This window comes from Hoplias malabaricus, chromosome 13 (genome assembly GCF_029633855.1).
Source record: "Hoplias malabaricus isolate fHopMal1 chromosome 13, fHopMal1.hap1, whole genome shotgun sequence".
Classification (NCBI taxonomy): domain Eukaryota; kingdom Metazoa; phylum Chordata; class Actinopteri; order Characiformes; family Erythrinidae; genus Hoplias; species Hoplias malabaricus.
Genome location: NC_089812.1, coordinates 450,461 through 456,032, shown reverse-complemented (window position 1 = coordinate 456,032; position 5,572 = coordinate 450,461).

Genomic DNA, 5,572 nt, shown 5'->3' with positions numbered 1-5,572 from the left:
GTTTCCTCCGGGTGACTGTCTGTGAGGAGTGTGGTGTGTTCTCCCTGTGTCTGTGTGGGTTTCCTCCGGGTAACTGTCTGTGAGGAGTGTGGTGTGTTCTCCCTGTGTCTGCGTGGGTTTCCTCCGGGTGACTGTCTGTGAGGAGTGTGGTGTGTTCTCCCTGTGTCTGCGTGGGTTTCCTCCGGGTGACTGCCTGTGAGGAGTGTGGTGTGTTCTCCCTGTGTCTGCGTGGGTTTCCTCCGGGTGACTGTCTGTGAGGAGTGTGATGTGTTCTCCCTGTGTCTGCGTGGGTTTCCTCCAGGTGACTGTCTGTGAGGAGTGTGGTGTGTTCTCCCTGTGTCTGTGTGGGTTTCCTCCGGGTGACTGTCTGTGAGGAGTGTGGTGTGTTCTCCCTGTGTCTGTGTTGGTTTCCTCCCGGTGACTGTCTGTGAGGAGTGTGGTGTGTTCTCTCTGTGTCTGCGTGGGTTTCCTCCAGGTGACTGTCTGTGAGGAGTGTGGTGTGTTCTCCCTGTGTCTGTGTGGGTTTCCTCCGGGTGACTGTCTGTGAGGAGTGTGGTGTGTTCTCCCTGTGTCTGTGTTGGTTTCCTCCCGGTGACTGTCTGTGAGGAGTGTGGTGTGTTCTCTCTGTGTCTGCGTGGGTTTGCTCCGGGTGTCTGTCTGTGAGGAGTGTGGTGTGTTCTCCCTGTGTCTGTGTTGGTTTCCTCCGGGTGACTGTCTGTGAGGAGTGTGGTGTGTTCTCCCTGTGTCTGTGTGGGTTTCCTCCGGGTAACTGTCTGTGAGGAGTGTGGTGTGTTCTCCCTGTGTCTGCGTGGGTTTCCTCCGGGTGACTGTCTGTGAGGAGTGTGGTGTGTTCTCCCTGTGTCTGCGTGGGTTTCCTCCGGGTGACTGCCTGTGAGGAGTGTGGTGTGTTCTCTCTGTGTCTGTGTGGGTTTCCTCTGGGCGACTGTCTGTGAGGAGTGTGGTGTGTCCTCCCTGTGTCTGCATGGGTTTCCTCCGGGTGACTGTCTGTGAGGAGTGTGGTGTGTTCTCTCTGTGTCTGCGTGGGTTTCCTCCGGGTGACTGTCTGTGAGGAGTGTGGTGTGTCCTCCCTGTGTCTGCATGGGTTTCCTCGGGGTGCTCTGGTTTCCTCCCACGGTCCAAAAACACACGTTGGTAGGTGGATTGATGACTCAAAAGTGTCCGTAGGTGTGAGTGTGTGAGTGAATGTGAGAGTGTGTGTCGCCTTGTGATGGACTGGTGCCCCCTCCAGTGTGTGTTCCTGCCTTGCGCCCTCTGATTCCGGGTAGACTCCGGACCCACCGCGACTCTGAACTGGATAAGTGCTTACAGTCAATGAATAAATGAATGAATGATGTATTTGTTTATCAAGAATGGCATAAAATGCCAAGGAATAATATTTATTTATTTATTTATTTATTTATTTTTATTTCTCATTATTTTTTTGCAACAGGTCTTAATAACAGGTCTTTACTTAATAACAAAAATATTACCAAAGATTTGTTGACAACCCATTTTTCTTCCCTCATTCTCTCTACCACCCTCCTCTTTTGGTCCCTCTCTGCAGCAGTTTCCTCTTCCTGACCATCTGTCCATTCTGGCCACTCACCTCCTCGCTTCACTCTATTGAACTCCATTGGTACCAAATCAGGGCTATGTATACCTCTCTCTCTCTCTCTCTCTCTCTCTCTCTCTCTCTCTCTCTCTCTCTCTCTCTCTCTATCTCTCTCTCTCTCCCTCTCTCTCTCACTCTGTCTCTCTCTCTCACACTCCACTGTCCCCTGTCTCCGCTCTATCTTTATTTCACCCCCCCTACTTCCCGCTCTCTCTAAGTTCAGGAAATTATCTCATAGTTTTGCACATGCAAATAAAATGTGAAAGATAAAAGCCCACGTTCCTTACCTCCTTCGCTTCACACACTTTGCACCTTTTTATCTCACACTCATCTTTTCATTCCGTGTGAAGGATAGAGCTTACTGGTTTCTGGCGGAACTTTGGAATGGTTGCAGAAGCTGATATTACTCACAGTGTGGCAAGAAAAAGGACAAATACACTGCTTTCCAGGCACTGGATTAAAAAACGTGCCCTTGCCAATTCCTTGGGTAGCCTTGCCACACATCGGGGCCTTTGCTTCAGACCACGAAGTCAGAACCTCTTCAAAAATGAGGAAAGTACCTCTGTACATTCTGTCAGCGCTCCTATGGAAATGAAGTGAACAGCGATGTATAAGAACAACCTCAGATGTTATTCACATCCATTAGCATCTAGAGAACCACCAAAATGTTCCAGAGTGATGTTTTTTCCACCCGCTCTAAATCAAAATTTAATTGATGCTGGTAGCTAAAGTGACATATGTTATCATAGGCCTTCAGTTCAGCTCCTGAAGGCCTCAGGAATAGAAGAACTCCCTTTAATAATGTGTTACTATGACAGTACTTCCATGGGTGGACTGTTCTTATCCTACACAATTAACTGAGAGCGGTCCAACACATCAATAATATCTGGACACCCCACTGGCCAAAAGTTCAAAGGCACAATGTAACACTACACTGTCATAGGTGTTTCTAATTAAGTGGCCAAGTGACGTGAAGGCGTGCAGGGCTTTGTAGAAAAGGTGTGGGTTCTGCGGCTCTCTTCTGATCTTCAAATACGACCTGCTTGCTCCAGTGATGTGGTGCAGGGCGTTTTGTTTCCGCCTCCATTTGGATGCACTGAAACATGGCTGGTGCAGAAATGAGTGAGAATTGCAACATATTAGTCACACAAGAAGCTAGCTTGAGTAAACGAGACCTTTCTTTATGCAAATACATCCAATTTAAGAAAACGAAAGGTGTTATTGTGTGATGAGAGATCAATTTTTTTTTTAATCTACAGTTCTGTGAATAGTGTTTGGTAACCTTTTACTTTAACATTGTATTATTACATTGTCATAAGCATGTCATAAATATGTCACAACTACATCATTTATCTCATAAGCAAGGTATGCATTTTATAAATAGTATTATAACAAAAGTGTGCTACAATTATCATTAATTTCCCGTAAATAATGCAAATAGGTGTCTCAGGTTGTGTTTGTGTTTTGTGCTTGGGTTGTTGCTAGCATCCACAGGAAGTAGGCTCCATCTGCAGATGCAAAGCATTTCTATTGGTTTTTGCCAGAAAAGCAACGGTGATCTGATCCGTTCCACATTCTCAACGTCTGCAGTAACAGCTTCTATTCCACTGTAGACTCTTACATATTGCTGTGAGGGTTGATTGATTGAGCCACGTGAACCTTAGTGAGGGCCTGTACTGATTTTGGATGAATTCCAACTCACTCTACAGCTCCCTATTCCATGGAGTTTAAGGTCACTATGCTCAATGCTAAGTTTTGGCTGGAGGAGGATAAAGCTGTTCTACAGGGTAATGGAGCTCCATCCACTACATCTGGGATACTATGAGAAACAGAACTAACCATCCACATCAGTAGCTGATCTCCTATTCTCGTGGCTGGCATCAAAGCCTTACGGCAATGTTCCGGGACCTAGAAAAGCCTAGAAAAGCCATCTCAGAAGAGTTGAAACTGTTACTGCAGCAAAAGAAATAGCAAACGCCTAATTAATCCCTTTAATTTCAGATGAAATTTTGGATGGGAATGTGTCCAAAGACTCAATAACAGAGCATTCTCTAATGATGTAATAGCAGTTTGTGTTTTCTCCCATAATCTCACAGACATTTACAGTAATTCAGCCTGTTAATCTCACCCCTCCACTTACGGTAAAGCACCTGTCTTCCCTCCCTCCTTCATTCTCACAGAATTACAGAGCATGTTCTCAAAAAGGAAATCCAGCAGCTCTTAGATTCGAGAAATAAAGAGCTCAAAGTTCGGATCCGTCCTCCTTGCCACACAAAAGTAACTTCAGAAAAAAAAAAAAGACTAGACTACAAACTTCTTTCAAATCTGTACTATTTTAAACCTTTAAATAATTACTGTTTTTCCCCCTCTTCAAAGGATCTATGAATTTAACAGAGTTCCCACAGTTAACTAGGCTCCAGCCTGGTAGGGTGACGAGGAGCACATGCTTCGTCCAAGAAGCCAGTTCTTCTTTTCAAACTGCTGTTAACAAAACACAAAATGCTAATTGCCCAGATCTACTATGCCGGCTAATGAACAGCTACACTGAATAACGTAGGTCTTGACTTTAGTAGGAGGGCCTTCCTGCCTACACAGAGAGAGCAAGAGGTCACTTGTGCTGTCTTGGACTCTTTATATATTTGCAACATATTTATATCCATTGCCTGTATTTAAGGTAAAAGTAAAATGGACACAGAAACGGTCCAGCTGGAGGTCCACTCGCCAGAGATATGGTATGAGAGTGCATTTGGGGTCATTTTGAGGCACAGATATCATATACTGTATGTAAATGTAACCTGCAAATGTGTAAAATGTGGCATTCTGAGCACTAAGCTGAATCCACATAAAAGACTGTCTGGTTTGGTCTTTGTTCACTAAACAATACAGTACACAAGTAGTCTCCACACGGATGGACAGTGAGGTAATATGCAAATACTACACCATTTTATTCATGGGTTGCATTGATGTAATGTCTTTTTAAATGTAATGTAATGTCCTATTGGGAACCGATTGTCTGTTCAGAGCACAGCACTGATGTAAACGATTGGGGAAGATGGATAAATGTGTCCCATAGACAGCTACTTTTACAATACCCAGAAGCACAGACACTAGTTAAATAATTTATGGTGAGCTATAAAATCACTAGAAGTTTCAAGTTTCCTTGTCAAATGAGTGTCTGATTTCTGTCTGAGTGCATTATTATTTGTTTAATTGTCTGTGATGTGCACTGTGTAGGGAGTGTGGTCTACTTTGGGATGCAGCCTGAGCTCCTCTACCGACAAAGTAGTGTCAGGGATCCATACTTATGTTTCTATCATTTTAATGTCTGAATGAGGAACTAAAAGTGTTGACAGAAACAATAAAACTATTTAAATATAACATTTTTTTAGCTGTGTGTGAGTAATGAGTAGCTCCCAATGTGGCGGCTACTCTGTATTGTGATGTCAGCTGCAACCCATGAATAGAAGGGACTTGAACATCCATTGGTTTTAGTATCATTGGAGCCCTGATACCAATCCATGGTTACGTGAGAATGATTGTAAAATACTGGCTTAAAACGTCCTGGGATTTCATATCAAAAATATTCAATTAAAGAACTAGTATTATCATATCAGGCCCACAAATGCAGACAATGTGTGAAAACAACTGAACTTCCAGCGGAACGAGATCAAACAGGGGCCGCAATTGCAATAGCCCAGCCTCTGGAGCAACTGGCCTGGTGGCAATTATGGAAATACCCTGGGTGTAAATTTGACTGCTGTGGCACGAACTTGGATTGAGTTGATGTTGGATAAAGAGATGAGTTGAATGATATGCTTGTTCTGACTCTCACTTCTCTTTTTCAACTCCGAGGCCGTTTTTGGCTCAGAGACAGGAAACACGACTCAACAACTGTGACACACGAGGAAGGACGCTTCTGGAGAAGGGGCTTGCAAAACAACAAAGGCCTGGATTGCTTTG